At 41.6% G+C, this 26,377-nt stretch overlaps 2 protein-coding genes across 6 annotated transcripts in view; one reads left to right on the forward strand and one right to left on the reverse strand.

The window, feature by feature from the left end:
- Positions 1-26,377, forward strand: part of CHLSN (cholesin) — a 194,609-nt gene that overhangs the window by 87,126 nt on the left and 81,106 nt on the right. The gene's annotated exons all lie outside the window — the stretch shown is intronic.
- The window catches only part of GPR146 (G protein-coupled receptor 146), a 66,338-nt gene that overhangs the window by 6,991 nt on the left and 32,970 nt on the right, over positions 1-26,377 (reverse strand). Inside the window, exons 1-2 of one of the 2 annotated variants that reach the window (XM_077829080.1) lie at positions 25,371-25,392; positions 15,346-15,472 (exon numbers count right to left, since the gene is read on the reverse strand). The gene's annotated coding sequence lies outside the window, so the exon portion shown is untranslated. Of the gene's footprint in view, positions 1-15,345; positions 15,473-25,370; positions 25,393-26,377 lie in introns of those variants that run through there. The other variant, XM_077829079.1, reaches the window with a different exon arrangement.

Genomic DNA, 26,377 nt, shown 5'->3' on the forward strand with positions numbered 1-26,377 from the left:
CAAGCTGTATGAGCTTTGATAACTCATATTCACAAGTTAAAATATTGACTGTCAATCACCTCTAACCAGTAAATTAATCACATGTACTTTTAGGTCTAGGACTCTTGCGCATTACTTACCTGATCCTGCATTATTTGGAGGTCTCTAAACTCCTGTTGGCTTTATAGAGATTGAAAAGAATATTGTATAATGGGAGTGAAGGTGCATAGCACCTTACTGGGCTGTATAGAATTTCTTCAGATCAGGCTTGAGATAACTGGAAAAAAATTGTCAGAAGTGTTGCGTTGATACTGTAACCCCAGCTTGATAGTTAATCAAGTGTTTGTATAGCACTTTGAAAATGCTAAGTGTTATTGATTATAATTATGGGTGCTTTTCCCCCAGCATTACCAGTCACTAGTCCAGTGGTTCCCAAGCATTTCATGCCGCACCCTTCTTTGGTGGTGTGGTTGAGTGCTGTCCCTAAGGGGAGGGAGTTGCAGAGCAAGCATGTGCTGCACTCGCTCCTCTGTGGCCACTCACTCAAATTTGGTGTAACCAGCTCCTCTCAGGGTGGCTGGGCGAAACCTGAGAAGCGCCACAACTCCTGTGCACCAAGGGCCAGAGAGGGAGCCGAGCTCAGCCAGTCACATGGGACAGGAGCTGCTTCAACTGGAATGGCGTTTTGTTGGTCAAAGCGGGACAGTCTCCTGATCTTCCTGGCACCCTTTCATGACCTCTGCTGGGGGCATGACCCACAGTTGGAAAACGCTGCACTAGTCACTTTTACTTTTGAAAATAAAAGTTTTACCCCTGAAGGAGAGAAGGCAGTGATTACCTTGGGTGCCCCTATTGCCAAGCTGATAACCAGGAATCTCTTGAATGTTTATTTTATGCTTGTGCCATAGGGATTAACAGAATAACAGTTTAATGGATGTATAAGAAGGAATGGCTTAAAACTATATGGAAATATCTATACTCGATAAAACACTTTGTAACAGTAAGGGCAATGAGGCCCTAGAACAGCGTTCGGCAACCTTTTAGAAGTGGTGTACCGAGTCTTCATTTATTCACTTTAATTTAAGGTTTCGTGTGCCAGTAATACATTTCAATGTTTTTTAGAAGGTCTCTCTCTATAAGTCTATATATTATATCACTAAACTATTGTCATATGTAAACAAGGTTTCAAAATGTTTAAGAAGCTTCATTTAAAATGAAATTAAATCGCTGATCTTACGCTGCCGGCCCGCTCAGCTTGCTGCCAGCCTGGGGTTCCATTCACCTAGGCCGGCAGCAGGCTGAGCGGGGCCGGCGGTCAGGACCCCAGACCGGCAGTGGGCTGAGCGGGGCCGGCGGCCGGGACCCCAGACCGGCAGTGGGCTGAGCGGCTCAGCCCGCTGCCACTCAGTCCGTTGTTGGTCTGGGGTTCCGTCCACTGGCTCCTGCCAGCCAGCGTCCTGGCTGCCGGCCCCACTCAGCCTGCTGCTGGTCTGGAGTTGCAGCCCTGTCTGCATAGAGTAGGTACCTACCTTCTCCCTGGTTCTAGCCATTCTCTTCCTCTCTCTGCACTGAGATGAGGGTGGGAGTGTGCTGAGAACAGGGCTGGGAGTGCAGGGTCTGGCCAGGAGCTAGAATGGGGGAGGGGGCTCAGGGTTGGGGCAGGAGGTTTGGGTGTGGAGCGCTTACCTGAGCAGCTCCCATTTGATGCGAGGGGTGCAGGAGCTCCCGTTTGGTGCTCAGGGTGGGAGTGGGGATGTGGGGCGTGCAAGAGTCAGGGCATGGGGTGTGGGGGGGGCTGGGTATGTGTGGGGGGTGCCGGAGTTAGGGCTGGGGTTGTGGGAGGGGGGTGCAGGGGTCAGGGCAGAGGGCTGGGGTGTGTGGAGGGGTGCTGGGGGTGCGGGCTGGGGTCATGGGGGTGCTCCCAGGCCCCTGCCCCTGAGCGGCTCACGGCAGGGGGCTGGAGGGGCTATGCCCTGATTCCACCCCCTTCCCCAAGGTCCCCGGAGCAGAGAGCTCTCTGCGGCTCCGCTTTTACCTCTCCCCCACTTTTACCTCTCCCCCTCCATAGCAAGGGCCATGGCCGCAGGGAGGGAGAGAAGGAGGGGCAGGAACCCAGTACGCTGAGGGAAGAGGCGGGGGAAGCTTGTCTGCCCTGCTATTAAAAATTGGCTCGCATGCAGTGTTTGGCGTGCCATAGGTTGCTGACCCCTGCCCTAGAAGCACAGATAAAATGCCTTCAGCATTAGTGCAGAGGAGAATCTTGCTTGATGCAGGGTGTTGGGCTGAGTAACCCAAGAGGCCTCTTCCAACCCTGTAATTTATGATTAAATGGTGCAGCTGGTGACCAGTTTGACTGGTGAGGTACTTGTAATTGTTTGTATGATATAAGGCTGGTGGTGTAAGGTAATGAATTGAGTGCAGTATGAGAGAAGTAACGAACAAGTGACTCGTTCACAAAATACTACTGAATCTAATAATAGGTTTCAAAAATACAAGCGAAAAGGCCAGAGTTGGCCACAAGGTGGAACAGAGTAATTTCTCCACAACTCTTGCAATCATAACTTATTTTGACCCAATCTTGAGAAATGCTGAGCACCTTCAATTCACTGGTAAGACCTCATATGGAATAATGTGTACAATTTTGGTCAGTCATGTTCAAAAAAGACCAAATTAAATTGGAACAGGTGCAGAGAAGAGCTAGTAGGATGATTAGGAGAATAGGACGGCCTGTCCTACGAGAGGAGACTGGAAGAGCTTGGTTTGTTTAGTCTAGCAAACTTAAGGCTGAGAGGGGATATGACTGCTCTCGATAAATACATTGTGGGGAGGGGGGAAATACCATGGGAGGGTGAAGAGCTGTTTAAGCTAAAGGACAATGTTGACACACGAATGAACGGATATAAAGTGGCCATGCAGAAATTCAGGCTGGAAATTAAAATGTTTCTAACCATCAGAGGAGTAAGGTTCTGGAACAGCCTCCCAGTAGGAGTTGTGGAGGCAAACAACTTAACTAATTTAAAGAGAGAGCTGGACAAATTTATGAGTGTGACTGTATGACGGAGTTGCTTGTGATGTTAGGGGGGAGGACTCAGTAGCCTGGGGGCTCACTTCCAGTTTGTTTTATGTTCCTAAATGTTCATGATTCAAGGTTACAGCTGGCCACCAGCAGGGGTCAGGAAGAGATTCCCACTTCTCCCATCATGCATGCATGTTTGTTTTTAAATCTCCTTCCTCTGAAGCATCAGGTTGGCAACCGCTGGAGATGGGACATTGGTCAGGGTGGACCAGGGCTCTGAGCTAGCACCAAGCATTCTCTTTGGCTGGTTCTTGCTCACATGCTCAGTGTCTGATAGCCAAATGTGTAATTGGGAAGGAATTTTCCCCTAATTCAGATTAGCAGTTACTTTGTTTTCTTTTCTTTTTTCACCTTCCTTTGCAGCATGAGGGTGCAGGTCACTTGCCAGGCTTATCTGGATATATCTCACTTAATCATTTCCCAGCCATTGTGGGGTCCTCAGGTACTGGTGCACCTCGGTCCTGTGGCAGAGAATAGTCTAGTCTCCTGTGGGCTGTAATACATTGGTCTAATATCTGTTGTTGTGTTTCATGTGTGGGTGCTGGGGGGTGTTGGTGGTCTGTGATAGACAGAAGGTCAAACTAGGTGATCTGGTGGTTCCCTTCTGGCTGTAAATTATGAGATTGACTCCATGACACTTATTTTTATAAAAAAAAGTAAAGCTTCCAAATTGTATATATAGCTAATATTTGCAACCTTTTGTTTCTGTTACTGTGACATTTGTCTCCTCTCCCCTAGTTGTATTGTGCCTCCTTGTCCTTAGATTGTCAACTCTCTGGGAGTTTATACATGAACAGGGCCAGGCAAATGAGGCTCCAATCATGACTGGGTCTTGTGAAGACATTCCTATAACTATTTGGTAGAGAGAAAAACCATAATCTATAAATGACAAGGGTTTTTCAAGATGAGCATTCCTGCTGAGTGTTCTCTGTAACACTGCAGCATGTCTGACTCCAAAAATGATGAAAAGTATCTCAGTTTGTTTTATTCAGAAATGAATACCCATCAGAGGGTATATTCACTTTCTTTTCTCTCTTTTATTCTTTCTTTGGTCTATTTCTCTCTCCTCCTCTCACCCCTCCCCATTCTTTTAAACTAAAATACGAGAACATTTCAGATAAGCTCAGTAAAATGGAAGATTGCTTACAGGGAGAAAGACAAAAGGATTGATTAGTTTGGAAACCACAATAACAACTGCCAAAGGGCATGTTGCCAATTAAACTGCATTATCTCTGGGACTAACTGACAATGTGGTAGCAAACAGTAATCTGGAAAATCTTGAGAACTAAGCAGGGTTGGCAATTGCCCAGGAATAACTAGTTTAGGACATGGTGCTGGTAAATATCCGCTTAAACCGGGAAACAGAAAAATAATTGCATCGGTGTCCAGCAAATTCTGCAAGCATCGAATGAATCTGTTCAAACTTTGGATACATCCATTCAAAACTGAGGAACAGGCTCAATCTGTCCACTACGTCAAAGCTGGTCTTCTGCTACAGAATGCTGCATGGTCAAATGGACCTGAATTGGCGGTCTGCAACCCTACATGCCTCTGATTGCTTAGTGCTTCGAGCCGACAATAATGCATTATTGTCATTTTCACATAATGAGATGTTTTTGACTTTTATTCATATAATATTGAAAACTGAAATATGAGTCATGACAGGCATAACTTCACTGAGAAAACATACCAAAATATATGCGGACATTCCGATATTCAGGATTATATTTACATATATTACTATTACACCCACTGCAGTTTTACTTTTTATTTTACAATCCTAAATTAATCTAGGAATCTACTGCCTTATGTAACCACAATTTGAATATGTAACTAAAACTTAGTGTGGTGTTCATTAATGAAACAATTTTAAAAACAGAAAATGCCTTAAAATGGGACTAACTCGTTTTTCCCAAGGCAGTAAAAACCCATGATTTTACCTGCTAAAAACCACCATGTCATGCCATCCCTAAAACTAAGCCAGGCCCTAGGCCAAGTGCACATTTTGGGAGTTCCTGCCACCTGTGGAACCCCCAATTTTATTGACCACTGAAGATCAGACCCCTTTGGTTTTTAAATAATATCAGAATAGGAGTCTTAAACTGTAGGGGCTCCCATATCTCGCTACACCAAGACTCCACAGTTCCTTTACCTAGCTCTGGGTCAATAAAGACCCAATATTTCATGAGTAAAAAGTGGAGAAGACAACATGATTGAATGTATACAATTCTGATCTCTTTCTGACTGCTGAGATCAAATATTTGGCAACCCACTCAACTTAAGGGCGCATATGGGAAAGTAGATTTCTGTTAATGGGATTTACTCAAGTGGCCTAGGCTAGAAAAAAAAGTGAGATCCTTACTTAAGAGCTTCTTCCTAAAGGAAGGCACTGCAGCCTCTGCTCCTTTTTTCCCAGAAGGGTGTGGGGGAAGTTAGGTATTTTGGAACAGAAGGACACAAGTTCTGTGTATTTGTGTTTCTTATATTCTTCCTTTCAGCAAAGAAACCCATGAAAGGAGAGCAGGGACAGAAAAAAGCCACTAGGTAGACCTGGTGAGATTCCTGCAAAGCATGCCTTCAGGAGGAGATGGGAGGGCTGTTTGAATTGTCTGGCAATGAGACATCCCAACATTATGGATCTGAGGAGCTGTGGGGAAAGGTCCCAAATCCATGGCAGTAGAAGCCATCCAGTAGGGACATCTGCTCTCCAAATGATTCTACTGGCGATTTATTTATTTACTTACATACTACTTGTCAATATGACTCCTGCAGGGGTCACGCTACCATTGGCAGCATCCCTTTGCAGCTGCTCAGTAGCAGCAGAGGTGATTCTGTATGAGTTAACTCCAACACACACCTTTATGTTTTATTGACTTAGCCATTGGCTGAGTAGGAGATGGCGTCAAGGAGTCCCCTCCCTCCCCCAGGTAACGTAGGGTGGGAAGGAGGCAGGGAGAGCCCGGGGGGGGCCCTGGGCTGAGGGCAGGACAGGGAGGAGACGTGGGGAGGTCACGTGTCCTCCCCTTCAGCTGGTACCCACCCCTTCAGCTGGTACCCACCCCAGTATGGCAGGGCACCAGTCATCTATACTTTTCTGATTTGGTTTGAACACCAAAACTCAATGGAGCCTCAATGTGGGGAGGTGACTGCCCCTCTTCTCCCATTTAGAATGTCTGAGAGGTGTTTTCCTCCCCGTCTCCCCCACAGAGAAGAGCACACTCCTGACTTGAATGCCTCGTATGCATTTTTGCATTTATGTATTATGCATTTATGACATTTTTGCAACGTAACAATTTTTTGCAGCAAAACTGGAGATCCTTGGGGTTTATTTTTGTACAAATCTAAAGAAATAACATAAGTTAAACAAAAGCCGTGTCCGTTAAAGTAAGCAATCTTTGTACAGTGAATACAGATACCCATCCAGCAAGTCAGAACTTACTTAGTATGTGGAAATGGAAAAATATTTTTTATTATACACAAAGATTTATTGGATTTTATTTTCACAAAACTGTCTTAAGGAAAACAAAGTATTGTCAAGTATTTGTCACTTCTGTAGTACTTATTTCCACACTCTATAGTCCAGCATAAATTTATATCTTAAATAGTAATAATAACTAGAAGCAGTGTAGAGCAAGAAAACTAAACACTTCACATGATGATGACTTATACAATAGCCTTTCCCAAAATAGGAAAACATGGAACGCAAGAAGTGACAATTTAAATGTCAACATTGTTGATTACTTCACTCATGATCATTTAACATGAATATCCAGTCATTGTCATCATACTACCATCCCAATCCACCTGCCATCCCTTTTTGGGTACAGCTTTTTCCCCAGACAAACAATTTCTCCAGTGCAGTTACTCATTGTCAGTCCAAAATTCTGCAGTACATTGAAAAAGAAAAAGTTGGGGCAACATAAAATGAATTTACTTTACTATCAAGGTGAATAACATGAAGGTTGTTGCATATGTTGTACTATTCATTTTCATATTTGGGTCAGTAAAGACTTCCATTTTAAAATTTAAATGGACCCACTGCAGAATTTCTTGTGTGCTACACCAGTATGTCACATAAACTGTTTGCTGTGGAGCACTCCACACCTTCAACCTTAAAATACATGCACATGAAATTCAAAGCTGAACATAAATTGAAGTTTCTTTTAATGTGAAACACTGTGAACCTATAGACCTAACAAAGAACCAGAGAAAGATAAGTAACCTTGAAAAGAATTCATTCTATAATGATGTGTTTAGCAATAACTTCAACAGACTTAATCCTGTTGATGAATTTGGCCTATTATATGAAATGGAAGTATTTAGTCAAACAGTTTACTCTGATGTCTTGAAAATAGTGCACCATTTGGGTCATGACCTATCAAAAAATCAGAATCTTATTCTATGTATCAGTCATTGGGACCATTTGTTATCTGATGGACATTTAAACTAACGCAGTTTTCAGCTCGTCCTGCAAACTCTTGCAGCCCACAGAATACCAGTGCATAGAGCAGTTGTGATTGCCTTAAAGAGAAAATATTTTACATTTTATGAAGCCAAAACCAAAATAGGAATGGGAATGGGTACATCAAGATCACAAGATACAAAGAAATACTAAGGTACTATTTGTGAAAGCACAGAAAGCCACAAGACATTTCACGATTATAGCCCTGAAATGTTTTCATTTCATCTGTGAAAGGAAGCTGTGAAAGGAATCCTGTCCATGTAAAATATACCATTCACACCTTCTTTTATGGGGCAGCACAAGTAGCCGGATTTCAGAATCTCCATCATACTTAAGAGTTACTTGTTAAGCAAGGGCAGCAGGTTTGTATACTTTTTGGTGGTGCCCAGAATGGGTCCCAAGTCCTGCCCGCCGCACCAAGTCCCCCCCGCCCCAACACTTACCTAAGGCTCTGGGAGGGAGTTTGGGTGCAGAAGGGGTATGGGCTCTGGGAGGGAGTTTGGGTATGGGAGGGGTGCAGGCTCTAGGAGGGTGTTTGGGCGTGGGGTGCAGGAGGGGGTGCGGGCTCTGGGGTTCAGGCTCTGGTGGGAGGGAATTTGGTGCTGGATGGGGCTCTGGGCTTGGGCAGGTGGTTTGGGTGCAGGAAGAGGTGCGGGGGGCAGGCTCCAGGAGGGAGTTTGGGTGCGGGGTGCAGGCTCTGGGCTGGGGCAGGGGTGCGGGAGGGAGTGAAGGGTGCGGTGCTTACCAAAGTGACCGGCACACATCCCTCTCTGGGTGAGGGGGCGCAGGTCTCCACACTCGCTGCTGCCCGCAGGCACCGCCCCCTTAGCTCCCATTGGCTGCAGTTCCCAGCCAATGGGAGCTGCAGAGTCAACAGTCAGGGCGGGGCAGCAGGGGCCCTGGGGCCACAGGGCCGTGCTGTGCCGTGCCATGCCAGCCACTTCCGGGAGTGGTGTGGAGTGAGGGTGGACAGGAAGCCACCTTAGGCCCGCTACGCTGCCAGTGGTGGTGGCGGCAGCCAGGGCCCCCAGGCCTTTTTAAATTGCTTGGGGGCAGCAGTCAGGGCCGAGAGACACTCCAGGCGGGGCGTGCAGGGGCATCAGGCAGGGCTGGGGGAAAGACCCGGCCCCGAACACTGGTGAAGACGGGCCCCTGTGCTCTGAATATTCCTGGAGCACAGGCACCATGGGCCCATATAACTCGCCGCCCCTATTGTTGAGGATCCCAGCTGTATGGAGCATATGTTAACTTCACAATATCCTTCTGGCCCATTTAAATCAACATTGCTACATTAAATCAGCTCAGCCCTTTGCAATCGAAGTTGACAAAAATGACTTCTATCCTGGATAGTATGGGCCAAATTCAACCCTAGTGTGAGAAGCAGCAGGTCCAATGATTCTAGTGAAAGTATAACAGAATTAAATTTAACCCCGTGACTTGGCATGGAGGAAACTACAGTTCTTCCTTAATACAATCTCCATTTTGTTAGATTCACCTGTGCTTAGAATTTGAGACAGGGAACACTGATGAAACTTGGCATTATTAAGCCATTCCCAGTAGCTGTTCTGCTGCCAGTTGCAAAAACTGACAGGAGGTGCAGAAGGCAGTTTTCCTGAAATTGAGCCACTTCCTATCGCTAAAGTGAGGTAAAGCTGACCTGGTGACTTATTAGGAGTGCATTACGCTGGCTCCATAGGAAACTCCTGTTGTGAAATAGACTCATTCTCCAGCCTCAGCCTGCAAGGACGCAGTACTGAATAAAGGTTTCCAGGAAATGCACCAATACAAACAGTATTTGTTTTCCACATAATGGGTATAGAAATTGGTAGGTAACCAGTTTGATTTGGTTTAAGGTCTGGAAGGAAAATTCAGCTGCTGGCTGAACAAGTAGAATACCAATGATGACATGACTCTAAAATGTACCATGCCTGTTGTATATAAAATTGTCCTGTTAGTTGTCAGAGAAAGTCTGAGCGTTTTTTAGGGTTTTTGTTTTTGGACACTGAGTGATCTTTAATTTTGCCAGGTATCTAGACTATAGATATCGTTAGCTGCCATTATGAGGTCAGTTGTGAATTTATTTATTTCATGTTATAAATTCCAGCTGTGACTGAATACTATTTTAATTTATTTAATTTGAATATTTTTGGAACAGGGTAACATTTTAATACACATGCAAAAATAGCCGTTATTTTGTAAACTGTTTTGGGCGAGGGACTTTTGTTTTACTGGTTTCAGAGTGGTTGCCATGTTTAGTTTGTATTGGCAAAAAGAATGAGGAGTACTTGTGGCACCTTAGAGACTAACACATTTATTCGAGCATAAGCTTTTGTGGGCTAAAACCGACATGCATCTGATGAAGTGGGTTTTAGCCCACGGAAGTTTATGCTCAAATAAATTTGTTAGTCTCTAAGGTGCCACAAGTACTCCTCATTCTTTTTGTTGTTTTACTGTGAGCTTGATCCAAAACCCATTGAAGTCAGTGGGAGGACTCTTACTGATGTGAGTGAGCTTTGGATCAGGCTCTATATGCCTTTGTCCACCTGGACGGAATCCAGCCTGTTCTTCTTGTAATATTTCATCCACTGATACCTTTATTAAGCATGACAGTAGGTAGCTAACAGTGAACTGATAAAAAGAAAAGGAGTACTTGAGCGCACCTTAGAGACTAACCAATTTATTTGAGCATAAGCTTTTGTGAGCTACAGCTAATGCATCCGATGAAGTGAGCTGTAGCTCACGAAAGCTTATGCTCAAATAAATTGGTTGGACTCTAAGGTGCCACAAGAACTCCTTTTCTTTTTGCGAATACAGACTAACACGACTGCTACTCTGAAACCAGTGAACTGATATTTACTCTTTGATAGATCATCGAAAAAGTTACAGCTTAGCAAAATCCCATCTGTCACAGATCCTACAGATTGCCCCTTCCTGGACACCCAGGGGAGGTGAATCCAAGCCTCTGCCATTCCAAATCCCCAGGGTATTTCAGCCACTGCCCCAGTGTCAGGGTCTCTAAGCACAATTTCAGAGTGCAGTCCTTCTATCTGGCATCATTCTTGAGTGTTGGAACTGGCTGTCCAGCCACCTAGCCTCTCTGGGGATAGCACTGACCCTGCAGACACACTGCCCTCCCAGAACTCCACCCCAAAAGTGTGAAACAATCTAGTTTACTATTTAACTCTCTCAGGTTGCAGCCGATGAAGTGAGCTGTAGCTCACGAAAGCTTATGCTCAAATAAATTGGTTAGTCTCTAAGGTGCCACAAGTACTCCTTTTCTTTTTGAGAATACAGAATAACACGGCCGTCACTCTGAAACCTGTATTCCTGCAGGCAGGCAAGCAGGGTCCTCCACTCCCTTGCCTACCCAGCCCCCTGCAAGCAGCCTCCCTCATCTTAATCAGTTGAAAAATGGCCCTTGCTCCCAGTGCTATGCTTTTATACACTGCTGCTGGGGTTACCTGCTTCTTTTGTTGTGCCTTTTGGTAGTTTTCCACTGCTCTCAACCCTCCTCTCCTTTCAGGCAAGAGGAGGATGTGTCTCTTCCCAGCTAGAGCAAACCCATTGTCCGAAGGTGTTTAACTTTGAATAGCCCATCATTGAGTGCTGATCACTCGTCTCTGGACCTGGCAGAGAGATGACACAATTCTGGGGGATCCACATACATATAGGCTTTCTATTAGGGCTGTCTATTAATTGCAGTTAACTCATGTGATTAACTCAAAAAAATTAATCGTGATTAATCGCAGTTTTAATTGCGCTGTTGAACAATAGAATACCAATTAAAATTTATTAAATATTTTGGATGTTTTTCTACATTTTCATATATATTGTATTCTGTGTTGTAACTGAAATCAAAGTGTATATTATTTTTATTACAAATATTTGCACTGTAAAAATGATAAACAAAAGAAATAGTATTTTTCAGTTCACCTCATACAAGTACTGTACTGCAATCTCTTTGTCATAAAATTGCAATTTACAAATGTAGGGTTTTTTTGTTACATAACTGCACTCAAAAACAAAACAATGTAAAAACTTCAGAGCCTACAAGTCCACTCAGTCCTACTTCTTGTTCAGCCAATCGCTAAGACAAACAAGTTTGTTTACATTTACAGGATATAATACTGCCCTCTTCTTATTTACAGTGTCACCAGAAAGTGAGAACAGGCATTTGCCTGGCACTTTTGTAGCTGGCATTGTAAGGTATTTAACATTCAGGCCCCTTCATGCTTTGGCCACCATTCCAGAAGACATGCTTCCGTGCTGATGACACTCGTTAAAAAAAATGCGTTAATTAAATTTGTGACTGAACGATTTGGAGGAGAATTGTATGTCCCCTGCTCTGTTTTACCTGCACTCTGCCATATATTTCATGTTATGGCAGTCTTAGATGATGTCCTAGCACATTTTGTTCATTTAAAGAACAAACTTTCACTGCAGATTTGACAACGCAAAGAAGGTACCAATGTGAGATTTCTAAAGATCGCTACAGCACTTGACCCAAGCTTTAAGAATCTGAAGTGCCTTCCAAAATGTGAGAGGGATGAGATGCGCAGCATGCTTTCAGAAGTCTTAAAAGAGTAACACTCTGATGCAGAAACTACAGAACCCGAAACACCAAAAAAGAAAAATCAACCTTCTGCTGGTGGCGTCTGACTCAAGATAATGAAACTGAACATGCGTTGGTCTGCACTGCTTTGGATTGTTATCGAGCAGAACCCATCATCAGTATGGACGCATGTCCCCTGGAATGGTGGTTGAAGCGAAGGGACATATGAATCCTTAGCACATCTGGCACATAAATATCTTGCGACACTGGCTACAACAATGCCCTGAGAACGCCGGTTCTCACTTTCAGGTGACATTGTAAACAAGAAGCAGACAGCATTATTTCCTGCAAATGTAAAGAAACTTATTTGTCTGAGCAATTGGCTGAACAAGAGGTACGACTGAGTGGACTTGTAGGCTCCAAAATTTTACATGGTTTTATTTTTGAATGCAGTTTTATTGTACATAATTCTACATTTGTAAGTTCAACTTTCATGATAAAGAGATTGCACTACATTACTTGTATTAGGTGAATTGAAAAATACTATTTTTGTTTTTTTACAGTTCAAATACTTGTAATAAAAATAAATATAAAGTGAGTACTGTATACTTTGTATTGTGTTGTAATTGAAATCAATATATTTGAAAATGTAGAAAATATCCAAAAATATTTAAATAAATGGTATTCTGTTATTGCTAAATGGTGAGATTAATTTTTTTAATCACTTGACAGCCATACTTTCCATATTACAATGTCATAAAATCATCTATAATTAAGAAGTGGTACAGACAGAACCCCAGTTCATCACACCATTTTAATCAACGTTATAGATTTTAAGAAAGTGTTCATTAGTGTTCAGCCTGTGGAATATTGCTAGAAGCTATGGGACACCACACAAGCTGATCAACATAAGAAGGAGTATATATGACAGAAGTACATGCACAGTAAGATCAGATACAGATCTGGCTGAGTGGTTTGATATTGTGACTGCAGTTAGACAAGCGTGTTCGTTATCAACAGTCCTCTTGGCATTAACAATAGACTAGGTGATCAAGTGGTCAACAAAGGGCATTGTGGACAGTGTCAAATGGGTTAGCGAAGATGAGTTATACAACCTTGACTTTGCCAACAGTATTGCTTTACTAAGTATGACATGGAACAACATAGGGCCCTTACATCAGAGGTAGAATAGGAAGCAGCAAAAATAGGATTGAAAGGAAAAGCTGAGAAAAAACAAGATTATGAAGATAGGAAACTGGACCACAGATGGAAAGGTGTACATGGCTGGAATAGCAGAATTCTTCTATCCGTTCGATTTCTATCTGGGGAGTGTGATGACATTTGAAGGTGTCTGCAATACAGATATTCATTTGAGATTAGGAAAAGCAAACACCACTTTGGAAGGATGGACAACATCTGGTCAAACAAAGGTCTCTACACCAAACTAGCAATCCGACTACACCATAAGGTTCTACTGAGCAAGCTACTGTACAGAGCAGAGACTAGTCAAATTTTCCTATAAGTATTTTTGTACTTTCTTGAATGCCACCCCATATGCATAGGAAAAGCTTTCCATAAAAATCCAGAAAGCCACTACATTTTTCTCCTTCAGATTTTTTTGAAAAACTCAGCTGTGCTGGGATGGCTACAAAACATTTGATAATGGCTAGGCAGTTGCTGTGCTAAGACCACTACTTATTATATTAATTGTCTCACTGTTACCTTGTTCTCTATCCATCTGTCTGTTGTGTGTTTCGTTTGTCTCTCCTCGTATATTTAAACTGCAAGATTTTGGGGCAGGGACCTTTCCGTTGTTTGTTTACGGTGCCTAGCACAAAGGGGCCATAAACCCTGACTGATGCTTCTACATACTACCCCAATACAATATAATAATGAAATGATCAGCAGTGAAATAAATACCAATACTTACAATTACAGTGTAGTCTTTAGATTGACTAGTAATTAATTTATCACACAGCCAGGTTTTTTTTTGCAATGGATGACAAATTGTTTTTACACAGCCCACAGATGTAAAATATATATCAGTGCTGAACCACAGGTAGCAACAGGGATGCTGGGACTGCTAGAACATAAATTTAAGCATATGCAGGATTGGGACCTATGTTTAGCTTTTGCAAAATATGTATAGTTCTCTTTTCCATTCCTTTAAGGTCATTATTACAGATCAAGAACAGAAATTCAAAGGAATTATCTTATTCAAAATGTTTGATTGCCATTTTCTTTGGCTAATTTGGGGACCAGTGCAACTGCCATTGATTTCAGTGGGAGACTTTTCTTTGACTCTAGTGTGAATTGAATTGGGCCAACAGAGTGCATCACAAGAATGTTATGGTGACAAAGGAAATAGCATTTTTGTCCTTGTTCTCCTAGTTCTTTGATTTATAAAGAGAGTCCTAAAGTTCAACTGACAGTTAAAGCCCTCATATACAGTGGGCCTAATTTCTGTTAGATGCAGTAAGAAAACACACATGATGATAAACATAGTATAAATACCTAATCAGCTTAAAAAAAAAAGAATCAATATTTGAAATAGTTTATATTTGTTATTGCTGAAAGTACTAAGCAAATCTGTATCATGATGAAATTTCAGTCTGGCTTACTTTCTGTTGTAATACAGATGAAATGAAAAAGCAGGTTAATAATTGGCTTGGTGAGTAATTGGTTTTGTTTCTGATTGTAGTATATTGCAATGTCTTTTAACTACTTTCCAATTTTATTACACAGTACAGTTTACTGTAGTATTTGCTATTGTAGCTGTGAATAAAATATGTAAAAATAACATTTTTTTTCAGTGAGTATACTGGTTTTTCAAGAGAGGTATTTTTTTTCTATTTTATTAAAAGAACAAACAGACTAAATTCTCTGCTGGCAGAACTCCATATTTAAAATAAACAATAAGGGGTAAAAATAAAGATATAATGAATTTTATCTTTTAAAATTGTACAAAAATGAAAATTAACAGTAGTTGAACAATCAAGGTTAATATCATGGAAATGAATGAGGATTAATGTGCATACAAGAGAGTCTACTGTAGCATTTTCCTTTGAACAGTCCATAATAAAAGCAGTAACATGCACACATTTCAAAAACATGGTTTCTCTTTCTAGAGGTGCACCATATAAGCTGCATATTGTCTTCTGATGAAGCAACCATTCAACTTCACTGAGTTGGTGTTTGTGTTTGATACCTAAATTATTATGCAGGCTGCTTGAAAAAATAAGAGCAAGCTACAATGTGAACTTGTCAAAAACTCACCCGGTAAGAACGTCCCTGTTGTTTGAGGCTGTAGCAAATGGATTCCTTGATAGCAGGCAGAAACATTTTGCTGGTATTGGAAGCTTTTTCAGAATAAGTTCAGCAGAATCTCCAATGTCTCATTTCTCTATTAAGAATAAACAATAGCAGAGCTTAGAAAAAGAACGCTGACTCCACTGCACCACTCTTGTTAGTGTTACTGAACTCTGTATATACATGTGACTTCCCCCCACACATACACACACGTATAATCCTTTAAGCTTTAGCTGCATGCTCTGATTGGCTGAGAGGTCTATTACAAAAACAACCCCTCCACCCTGATATCTCTAAGTGATTAAGTCAGGAGGGTTAAGGGGCATTAATCATGGGGTCTGATCGTTACTCAGAGGCCTATTCTGTGTAACAGTGTGCACAATCATGAACTCTTTTGTGTTTTTTTTAAAGCACATATTAAAAAGCATTATCCTGGTTTGAGAACTGTTGACTTATAATATAGTTACATACATAAAGCAAATACTAAATGGATCCAGAGCATAACTAAGGTTAGGGCTGAAAATCAGAGCCATTCTAATTTAGGGCAGTCTTTAAAACATGCTTACAGTGGTTTATACTACCGTAATATGGCATGTTTTAGGAACATTTTCAGTCGTTCAACGAGAATATGGCATGATTTTAATAACAAGATATCACTAAGGAAGACTTTATCAGTTGCTCTTTCAATGTTACAAACATTTTTTATTTTAAACAAATGAGATTTTAAGTATCTAAATTAGTTGCATTTGAATAAAGAGTGTATTGTACATTGATTCCAATTATTTAGCTTGGATTCAGATGACCCTGAAATAATTTGTCTTTACTTCAGACAATAATCAGCAATTTAATTTATGTAGGTTCTCCTTCCTCCCCCAAGCAATAATCAGCAATGTGTAACACAACTTTTTATTAACAGAAGAAGGGAGTGATCCTCCTCCCATTGAAGTCAATGGGAAATTTGTCATTGATGTCAGTGGGAATAAGATTGAGCCCAAAATGTATTTTTTCAGCTCCTGAAACCATTAGTTGCTTATTTTTATTCTTAAACTATCTTGTAAGATAAATCTTCACAATACAAAATACATTTAAAATCAACCTAGAGTGAACAACTGAAAAGCAGAACCGTATATTGTTTAGCAGTATTTACAGGTAAACCACAAATTGCCTAATTAAATAATGTTGTGGTTTATTGAGGAGATTAGACATTAGAAAAGGTAAAAGACTGACTCCATCATTTCTTATTTATAATCTATATAATAGTCTAGTGGCTCTGGGAACTCTGCTGTAGTTATGTCTGTCAGCATTTCCATTATATGCTCTATTGTTAGTTGGCTGTTAAGTTGTTAGATAAGATGCACATTTTCCCCCCCAGAGTTGTATTTAGATGGACTAAGAAAGGTTCGGCAGCTCTGGATGATTATTTTTCTATTGTTAAAACGGCTTGTACAATTTTATATTTATATATTAATTACACTTTTGGCAGTAGACCATTATGTGGATAGGATTTTATTTATTTTGTATTTTGAATCACACAAAAATTTGATCTGTTGTGATTTACAGTTGAGAAAACTCCCATGATGGTTGTAGGGATTATAAAATGTAATGAGAAATATGCTTTACTGGTGAAATTCAGACCTTCTAAACTCATAAACCTCAATAAATGAACTTTGTGGAGAAAACAAATGTAAGGGTTGGGGGATGCAATGGTTCTCCCCCTTCCATCCTTTAGCCAGACCACAAGGCTCCGTGCATCTTTTATTCTACAGCTGGAATAGTGGCCACAGCTTGTGTTATAGGGGTCTCCCTACCCTGTGCCTCAGTTAAGGCAGGATCCCATGCCCTGGTAGTTCTCACTTTAGCCTGTTTGGAACTCCTCTGAGGATGGTCCCATGCACCAGTAATTCTCACTTAGTCACTTTAGCCTGTTCGGAGCTCCTCTGAGACTGCTTTACACACTAAGGGTACATCTACACTTCAACAAAAAACCTGGCAGAGAGTTTCAGAGCCCAGGTCAAGTGATTCAGGCTTGTGCTGTGGGGCTAGTGTAGGTGTTCCTGCTCAGGCTCTGAAACCCAGCAACAGAGGAAAGTCTCAGAGCCAGAGCTCCAACCTGGGCAGGAATGTCCACACTGCTATTTTTAGCCCTGTAGCGCACCCAAAGCAGTTGACCCAGGCTGTGAGACTTGCTGTTACAGGGGCTTTTTTTTTTGCACTGTAGATGTACCCCTCAGAGCCCAAGTCTGCGGGTTCATACTACAGAGCTAAAAATAGCAGCGTAGACATCCCCACCACCGCTTGCTGAGTTTCAGAGCCCAAGCTCCAGCCCAAGGGTGGAGCTTCACTACTATTTTTAACCCCATAGCATGAACCCCCCAAGTCTGTAGACCCAGGCTCTGACTCACCGTCACAGGGGGTTTTTTTTGCAGGATAAATATACCCTAACATACTCCTGCTCCCAATCCCCATCTCCACCAAGCAGAAGCATTACAGGACTTGAGTGGTTCTTAGAGCTTTGTGGACCCTCATCATCATAAATTTCACCCTTAATTTCTCAGATTACTATCAGTCAAATGTACAATTTTGTTGATGTTAGCTTGAGTAATATACAGTATGAGATATAACAGTGCCTTTCATATAGTCCCCTTTGACGATTCCATAAAGCTATTGCGTGTCTGCACTTAGAAGTAATGTGGATAGCATAAAAGTCTTATTTGATTAGAGCAGAACCTTGACTACTAAGTGCATTGTAATGGCTCAAATAAAGCTGAAGTCAGTGAATGGTTCAAATGAAGTTATTTCTGGAGTATTAGCAGACTTGATACAGACAATGGAAAAGTCAGGTGTGTATTCTGTGTACAAATGTTAAATAATAAAAGTAATCTTGTATCGACTTTGGTTTTGTTCATGCAAGTATGATAATAAACTTCAAACATTAGGTTTTTAAGGAATGTTTAATACTAAATAAAATAGAATAGCCTATATCTGCTGAGTTAGGTTAAAAATTACTAAATCAGTTGAATTCATCAACAGACTAAAGAAAAACTAGGGCTTAGTTGTTTAATATTTTTGTGGTGGCTGCAATATAACTTTATATTTACCCAAGTGCATGTGTTGAAATACATCACATTTTCATTTACCTGTGTAACATTAGTAAATCAGTGGATATATAATAGTGTCATTGCCATATGTGTATAATGTGTACAAACATCAATGGGAGTTATTGACACATACGAAAAGCTGAATGGAGGTACTTGTCAATAGTGTTTGTATCTCTTAGTTGATATTTATCTAATTTTTCCAATATAATATCTTTCAGTATAATTGTTTAAGCATAAGAGAAATAATAAATATAATAATAATATTTAGATCTACTGAGGTCTGGTTAATTAATTTGTATTAGGTGAGTGAGTATTCAAAATATTAATCAGTATCCAGTCATAAAAATATCCATATAGTGTATTTGGTAATTAATTTAAGAAAAATTGAGATTGCAAACGGGATCCCATGGATGAGATTAATTTGCAAGTTTTAGATTGTGAGGTCTTAAGAGCAGGAACTGTTTTCCTATATGTTTATAACCTAGTATATTTGAGGCGTTTTGTTCATTTTTCCAGCTACCGAACAATTAAAATTGTGAGGTTTATTAGAAAACTCAAAAAAACCTAACAAACAAACATATGTTGCAACTTTGACTATCCAAATATTTGAAGCCCTTAGGGCAGGGGCGGGCAAACTTTTTGGCCTGAGGGCCACATTGGGTTTTGGAAATTGTATGGAGGGCTGGATAGGGGAGGGAGTTGTGGCCCGCCCCCACCTCCTATCTGCCTCCCTCATCCCCCCCCAGGACCCCTGCCCCATCCACACACCCCGCTCCCTGTCTCCTGACTGCCCCTGGACCGCCGCCGCCCAACCCAACCCCTCCTCTCATTCCTGACTGCCCCCCAGGACCCATGCCCTATCCAACCACCCCTTCTCCCTGACCACCCCCGGAACCCCTGCTCCTGACTGCCCCCCGCCACTCCATCCAACTCCCCCTTCTCCTTCCTGACTGCCCGCCCCGGAACTCCTGCCCCCATTCAACCCCCCCTTTTCCCTGTCCCCTGACTGCCCCCAGAAGCCCCACCCCTGACTGCCCCTGCCACCCCATCCGACCCCCCCCTCCTTCCTGACTGTCCCCCTAGAACCCCTGCCCCCATTCAACCCCCCTTTTCCCTGCCCTCTGACCACCCCAACCCCATCCATGCCCCCCCTCCCAAATTCCCCCGGCCCCCATACCGCGCTGCCTGGAGCACCGGTGGCTGGTGGTGGCGGCAGCGGCGTGGCCCGGCTCCAGCCGGGCGGTGTGGCTGAGCACTGGGTCAGGCCGGGCTCTGCAGCTGTGCTGCCCCAGGAGCTCACCCCGCCGCCCAGAGCATTGCGCCGGCGGCGAGGTGAGACTGCGGGGGAGGGGCCGGGGACTAGCCTCCCCGGCCAGGAGCTCAGGAGCCGGGCAGGAGGGTCCTGCGGGCCTGGTGTGGCCTGCGGGCCTTTGTTTGCCCACCTCTGACTTACTGTCTACACCTCTACTATAGAAACCCAGCCAGTTTCCCTGTTGATAGTGTGAGACCCCTCCGTCCTGTTGAGCCAGCTAACTTGGGAAGCTGGCTAGCAAACTTCTGAACCTTCCTGACACACTTGAGGGACATAACCATGTATTTAGATAACAGGACTGAGGAGGATGGATAAGGGAGGTGCTATTAGAAAAATCTGTGCTATGCACAAATATTTTGCTCTTTGCCAACAATGGACAAAATCCTGCTATTCTCACTCATGCAAAATTCACACTCATTGGTAGTTTTCATGAGTAAGGGGATTAGGATTTGGCCCAACATAAAAATCTTGAGTAAGTAACATCATCCCTCCTCCCCATCCATTGTTCCACACACGCACCCACAGCTCCAAAAAAAGGGGGGGGGGGGTCAAACATAAAACCCCATTCTATTTAGAGTTGTTAAATCAGTTTGCTTGGTAACTGAAATCTTTTTGTGCCTATCTCTGATATGAAGAGGTGTTGTTGCATGATTCTGCAATAATAAGACTCAGTCCAGTTCTCTTTGAGATCAGTGGAAATACCCGCATTGATTTCCCTCAGAGTTGCATCAGGCCCAAAATGAAGTGCTATACTCTTAACTTTTGAAGCAGGAAGCTTCTTCTAAAAGTTTTTAACTGGAAAAACAATTTAGGATGCTCACACAAGGACACTTTAACATGGAAAAACCTAATTGGAGCTAAATTAAAATAGATATGATCATTTTTGTTTATGTGCGTGCATCAACATTTTATGACTGACATCAGATATCATATTTGACAGTTATCACATTTTAAAATAACAGTGCTAATCTAGATCCGTCTTCATATTTTACAAAAGGAAAAGATGTACTTGTGGCGCCTTAGAGACTAACAAATTTATTTGAGCATAAGCTTTCGTGAGCTACAGCTCACTTCGCTGTAGCTCACGAAAGCTTATGCTCAAATAAATTTGTTAGTTTCTAAGGTGCCACAAGTACTTCTTTTCTTTTTGCAAATACAGACTAACACGGCTGCTACTCTGAAACCCTTCGTATTTCAGTTTTCTTATCTAGAGAGCTTTCAAATGCCACTAAAAGCAAACTCTTATCTCTTTAGTGTTTTTCCAAGTACACAGCAAAAGCGATATTGGCCTTTTCATGTTTGTAACCGCAAAAACAATCTTTCCTCTTGATGTGCATAAACAACGGGTGAAAATTGCATATATATATATATATATATATATATATATATATATATATATTTTTAACAAAGTACCACCCTTCAGTCTATGCAAGATAAGGATTTCATAGTTATGGAATGTAAATAATCCAGAGTATGCAGAACTGCACCTTGACATAGCTTTATATTACTCATAATACAACACATTCCTGACTCATGTTACTTCTAAAGAGACAACACCTTGTATTGCTAACTACAGCGATGGAAATAAGCCTTGTTTTGAATTTGGCAATTTCATTCTAATTACTGAACATGAGTATGTGTGCTCAAGATAAATGTGAAAGCCAGGGCTGACAGGGTTTATAGTTCTATAAACTATTCCAGTATTAATTTAAAATTCAGGAAGAGATCTGTAGTCTCTCTCAGTGCATGCAAACAATTTGAATTCACTTTAATACGTATGGCAGGTTCATATAAAGATAAAATACCGCTATGTGGAGGATTAAGTAATATTGTTGGTTATATATTAAATAATACTATGTTTCTGCATAATTCTTAAAAGCGTGAGATTTTCCTTACCCTTTGTTGTATCCCTAAAAGAATTTGAAACCCTCAATCTCCAGTTATGCTGGAGTGGCAGCTGATAAGATCCTATTGCATTCCATACAAGTGGATGCAGTGCTAATGGCCAGAGACATGAATATCTCTGTCTCTTGTACTTAGAAAACCTATACATAGGCTTATTTGCATTTGATCTCTAATCTGAGTGGTTAAAAGGGATCTACTAAAGTTCACTGTTTGGTCACTCCTGGTGTAGATGTATTTGGGAGATTACAATGGTGCTTCAGTTTGCTTCTTTGTTTTTGCATACTTTCGGTAATTATATTAGCTGCTGTTTAAAAATGTCGTTAAAAGTTAAATCAGTTTATTTAACTATTCTGGACTAATTCAAACACATATAATATAATACACTGGTCCTTTTTATTAAAGCAATTGCCAACAGGGTTCTTTTCTGCAGACCTTCAGGAGGTCAAGACAAGGGAAATGCCCCTTCCCCTCAACCAATCTCCTTTCCCTTCTCCCTTTATCTTCCCGCCTTGTGTACTTCCTGAAGACTGTAGGAAAAGAGTCCTGCTCCTGCAGACATTAGAAGATCTGGGCATGGAGAGGTGACTGTAAGGAGACAGAGTCTTTGAGGGAAAACCCTTAGTGCTCATTGGTCCCTCTCATGAATTTAGGGGCCCATCACCCCCTTTGAGACTTTTTAGGGCCTAATTAAACTTGTTTTGGTTCAGCAGAGGCCTAATGAGCCTGATTTGCCTTATTTGGGGCTGAAGAACCTCCTAAAGCTCTGGTGCACCCCACCAGCCTTAGTGTGTTTCTTAAGGAATGATTGGTAGCCCAGATGAACATCTTAAGACTGTAGAGTGGGAAACCACAAGCTTCCTAAGGCTCAAGATCATAGAATCAGAAATGTAGGGCAGAAAGGGACTACAAGAGGTCATCAAGTCCAGCCCGTTTGAAGAAGCAGGACCCAGTATACCTACACTATCCCTGACAAGTGTCATCTAACCTTCTTTTAAAAGCCTCCAGTGGGGGGATTCCTCAACCTCCCTTGGAAGCCTATTCCAGTGCTTAACTACCCTTCAAGTTAGAAAATTTTCCCCAATATCTAAACTAAATCTTCCTTGCTGCCGATTGTGCCTTTTACTCCTTGTCCTACCTTCAGTGGACATGGAGAACAATTGATCACAGTACCCTTTATAACAACCCTTAAAATATTTGAAGACTGTTATCAGGTACCCGCTCAGTCATCTTTTCTCAAGACTAAACATGCCCAGATTTTTTTAACCTTTCCCCAAAGGTCATGTTTTCTAAACCTTTTATCATTTTTGTTGCTCTCCTCTGGATTTTCCCCAACTTATCCACATCTTTCCTAAAGTGTGGCACACATAATTAGGCACAGTACTCCAGCTGAGGCATCACCAGTGCCAGGTAGAACAGGACAATTACCTCCCATGTCTTATATACAACACTCCAGTTAATACACCCCATAATATTAGCCTTTTTTGCAACTGCATCCCATTGTTGGCTTATAGTCAATTTATGATGCGTTGTAACCCCCAGATCCTTTTCTGCAGTACTACTGCCTAGCCAAGAATTCCCCGTTTTGTTAGTTGTGCATTTGATTTTTCCTTCCTAAGTGAAGTACTTTGCACTTGCCTTTATTGAATTTCATCTTGTTCATTTCAGAACAATTCGTCAAGGTCATTTTGAATTATAATAATTTTCTTGCTCTCCTCCAAGGTGCTTGCAACCCCGCTCGGCTTGGTGTCATCTACAGGTGTTGTAAGCCTCTCTACTCCATTATCCAAGTCATTAATGAAACTATTGAATCATACCAGACCCTGCACACATCCCACTAGATGCATCCCCACCATTTGACAGTGAACCATTGATAACTGCTCTTTGAGTATAGTCTTTCAACCAGTTTTGCATCCACTTTATAGTAATTTCATCTAGACCACATTTCCTTAGTTTGCTTATGAGAAAGTTATGTGGGACTGTGTCAAAACCCTACTGAAATCAAGATATATCACATCTACTGCTTTCCACTAGGCCAATATCCATGTCAAAGAAGGGAACTGGGTTGGTTTGGCATGATTTGTTCTTGACTAATCCATATTGGCTATTTCTTATAAACTGTTATTGTCTAGGTGCTTACAACATTTGCCTCTCTGCTAAGGTAACCATTTTTTATATCTGCCTGATGGGAAAACATTGCAGGAGGAGGCTGCAGTGAAGGGAGCCTTCAATCACTAGAATTCCCTTCACAGGATCCTGGGGCAGGAGGTAGAACAAGAAAGGAGAAGTGCTTGAAGCTGGGGGAGAGGAAAGGGGCTCATCATTGCTGTCATATTCCTTTATGAGGCCTGGAGTGTGGTAGTACCCACAGAGATGGGTGGGGGGACTCCTTTTTATGGACCGTGGGAAATCTGTGACATGAGGACAGTGGGTTGAAGATGATGGTTAGCTAGCAGGATTTCATGACCAACAGACCAAAGTGTCTTTCCTTCCCCTACTTCCTAAAAATATGTAGGATTGAGCTCCCACCTTGTAGTCTCCTAATTTTGGCTGAAAATTTCCACACAGAAATGTTCTTAAGAAAATGTTAAGGTTTCAGTGGTGGGAATACATATTCCTTTTCAAGGATGTTAAAGAAACCTAAGAAATATAGAATTAAAGCTGCGATTCTCAAACAAGTCATTCCAAAAATTATGCTGTTGCTACATAGGACTGCTTATGAACAGGAAATTCAGTCTGTTAATGTCTCTCTCTCTCTCTCTGACAGGTGTCTCTGTGGTGTAATTTCAACCGTGGTTAAACTTGTTAGCGCCAAAATTTGAGAGGAAGGAAAAATGGGAGAATGGAACAAAACTGCAAATTGACCTGTGTGGATTAAAATTGGACTGTTTTCAGTAAAAGGAAATGCAATGATTGTGACAGTAAAGTTGTTTAGCCAGGGAAAGGAAATAAACAGCACATATACAAAGTGGGAATGGGGGAATCTAACCAAGAATCCATGGCCATCACGTTAAAGTAACCTTATTTTAATTCTTTCTCCTTACTGTCTTAATATTAATTAATGGGATTGGGGGGATTGGTAATCAAGCAGTATATGCTGTGGGTAATTAGGAGATCTGGAGAGCTGTCCACAAGGGGTCTTGTCTTAAGAAGTGGTCCACAACATGATAAAAAGTTTGAGAACCACCAATATGATACTGGTATAGTCATCATTTATGTGTTAGGCTTGGAAGACAATGGCATGTGGTTTGATGGTTTCATCATCGTCATGTTCCTATTACGTCTCTGGAGTTTAGACGAAGGTCCTCTACTCCTGTCTGTTTCTGGCAGTATTTGCTGGTTTAATACTGTTATATTACAGTGCTCTGGCATAAAAGTGGCTCATCTTTCTATTTGCAAGTTAGACTAGTGTGAATCAGTCCATATGAACTTTACATATGGATTTACATCTTTGAAGAAGAAATGTGGCTGTGAAAAATCTTATTATGTGTACGTATGATGCAGTGTGTGGGGGGGTTATCTTATCGACTAAATATAGTAGGAAAATGTTAGAAACTAGTTGGACCTACTGTGGAGTTTGAATTTTTGCTTCTAGATTGTAAAATGCATTTTCCCTTTAAGATAAAGGTAAATGGCTTTTTCAGACATGGCTTGTTCATATGTTATACAAATCATCTTACCTCAGTTCAGTCTATGAAATTTTGGCATTTTCTGCAGTGTAGTCTGAAATTCTAGAACAAAGAATACCTACATCTTAGGTTCACAAAAGATTATTTGAACAGAAATAGGAAGGCCTGAAATGGTATACAACTGACTTGTTTTAATTAAAGAATTGTTTGTTTCTATACTCAGAAACTGCAAAGATGGGGAGGGGTCACTTTAAAGGTGACCTGAAAAGTTATGCATAAGCAGCCACCTAGGGCTACACTTCAAAAGGAAACACCCAGAGGAATAACAGAGGAAACTGCTTAGCATTCCGGTCAGTTTCCTTTTGCACTTCTTGTGTAAAGAACAGGCAGAGGGAAACCAACTAGGATTAGTCAGTTTCCATTCATATTAGCCTCTGAACAACCAGCTACCTGCAAGTCAGACTAAAAGGATGGTGCAATAATAGTAATTTTTCCTTAGCATCCATTTGACTGTAAATAGTTTGATACTAAGGCTTTGTGTACACTGCCAACTGAACGACAAAACTTTTGTCGTTCACGGGTGCTTAATAAAAGCTCCTCCCCCCCTGGAAAGACAAAAGTTTTGACCAGCAAGTGGCAGTGGGGTGGAAGGGGATGGAAGTATTTTATCTGCAAAAGTGCCAACAAACAGCATTTACACTGCCCGACTAAGCTGTGTAGTGTAAACAAAGCCTAACTAATCCTAATAATTTTCCCTTTGTGGCTAAGGGTAAATTTTTACACATGGTCTGCAAATGGAAACTGATAAGAATTCTAGGGACAAATGCTGCTCTCAATTACACTGGTATAAATCTGTGATTGAGGTCATTGGGTTACTCCAGTTTTACACCAGTGTTACTGAATGTGGAATAGATGTTGGCCCATATCAATTTTCATTTTGCATCCATTCTCTATGTAAAACAAGACTGCAGTTAATGATAGAGAGAGAGAAAGGTATAAGAAAATAAAAGGGGAAAACAGAGGCTTCACCTATCCTAGGATCAGTTGGTTCTTGTGCA

This window comes from Eretmochelys imbricata, chromosome 10, assembly GCF_965152235.1.
Source record: "Eretmochelys imbricata isolate rEreImb1 chromosome 10, rEreImb1.hap1, whole genome shotgun sequence".
NCBI lineage: Eukaryota > Metazoa > Chordata > Testudines > Cheloniidae > Eretmochelys > Eretmochelys imbricata.